This window comes from Papio anubis, chromosome 7 (assembly GCF_008728515.1).
Source record: "Papio anubis isolate 15944 chromosome 7, Panubis1.0, whole genome shotgun sequence".
Classification (NCBI taxonomy): domain Eukaryota; kingdom Metazoa; phylum Chordata; class Mammalia; order Primates; family Cercopithecidae; genus Papio; species Papio anubis.
Genome location: NC_044982.1, coordinates 20,248,059 through 20,249,978, shown reverse-complemented (window position 1 = coordinate 20,249,978; position 1,920 = coordinate 20,248,059).

Sequence of the window (1,920 nt, the reverse complement as noted above, 5' to 3'; positions counted from 1 at the left end):
TAAGGACCAACTCCTTCTTTCAATTTCTTCCTTCTTTCCCCTTCATATCTCTGGAAAATAGAGGTAATTTGAATCATTTAGCTCAAGTAGTCCAGGTAATTTTCTCACCTAACACTTCACTTTGCGATAGAGACTATTAATTGTTACAACTCTGGGTAGCTGGAGAGATAAGAGAGATGTACTGAGACAAGGACAGGCATAAAATAGCTCATTAAAGCACACTCACCTGCCCACACGCGGAGTGGTGGGAGGCTTGGGAGCTTTTATAACGCACCAATGTGATTCTCACTTATGCTAACCCGGGCTGCCAGGAACCCACAGCATAGTCCTCTCTCAACTCCCTCTGAGCTTTGGATAGGATTTGTCATTTCACACATCATTCAACTCCTCGCTCCAGTGACTCTGAAGAGCCAAGAACTCACCTGCTTGTGTGTGCACATTAGCACTAATCATTTAAATTCATAGTGTAGGGAGGTGGAGATGATCATACGAATTCTCAAAAAGCATATGCACTGGGGACTTGGAGAGTGGATTCTCTTAGAAATCATCTCAGAAAATGATGAAACGTGGAGCTAGACAGTAGAATTCCTTAATTTAGCTCCTGACCACCCTTCGCATATATAGTAATGTTTCCTTTGTGGAGCTTCTGTTACATGTTTATAATGTGTAATTATACTTGAGTTCACAGTAAGCAAATATTATTTTTATTAAATTTAAAATATCTCCTCTAGCCAAGTTTGCTTAATGCCTGGCTGTAAAGCCTATAGGACAGTGAGGAGAATCCACGTTTAATCCTAAATGAACTCCTGCTTGACAACACCCACAAGCTGTAGTACTCCAAGGTGAATATTTTTTTAAAAAAATACTGGTATTATCTAGCTGATGCCAGCACAACTAGTTTAAAGTTAGGTAGGATAAATAAAAATAAAATTTTAAAACCAGTAACCCAAGAGTGGGATCCACTTATGACATAAAAAGAAACTGAGTTAAGAATTGAGTATTTGTGAGAAATGTTTACTCCCATTGAAAGAATTTCTACTCTTCTGTTGGGTTAATAAACTCAAGAATAATATGTTTCAAGCTACCGTAAAACATTGGTCACCTGGCAAAAAATCAAGTTTAAATATAAAATAACCTTAGCCATATTTTTAACTTAAAATTGCACTTGAAATTGGATGCATAATGTTGAGAGAACATTTTCACTCTCTGAACATCTTTTTATCGTCTACTCAGTAGACGGTATTGCTTTTTCCTCGCTAGCAGAATTCTGAGTTTATTCAAGAGTTGGACAACCGTTCATTTCATGGGCTCTTTCAGCCCTGGGTAATGAATATTAATTTGACTAGGGAACCAATCCCATTATGTCCAATTCAATTGTGGTAATTGGTTTAGGAAGAAGGATTTAATACAATGCTGGGCAATTAAATACAAAGGGTTGTTTTCCTAGGGTGGGAAATTTATGATATAAATTCTTTTTCTTCTAATGTTTATAGTGTCATGCATCCTTGGAGCTGCCGCAGACATATCACTGAGCTACTATCCTAGAATAATCCACCTCCAGCATCTATTTGTATATGAGATAACAAATTGCCTACCATTTAAGTAATTTATGGTCAGGTTTTCTGATACTCCAAACTGAATGTCCACTGACTTCACTTTAACTTCAGGATTTTGGATCAATCACGATTTGCGTTTATTAAGTCTCTTCCTATGCCTGCATTAATCAGACTACTCTAAATAAGAAAAATAAAAAGAAGTTTATTTTTACCCACACTAATTCTGCTACATTTTTAGTGGATTTCCAGGTAAACTTTAAATATTGATTTAGGGATTTCTTACGCTACTGTCTTATGCCTTTCCTACCTTCATGCATGGTTGTCACTGAACGAGAGAGAGATGGAGCATTCCTAGAGACTTCAC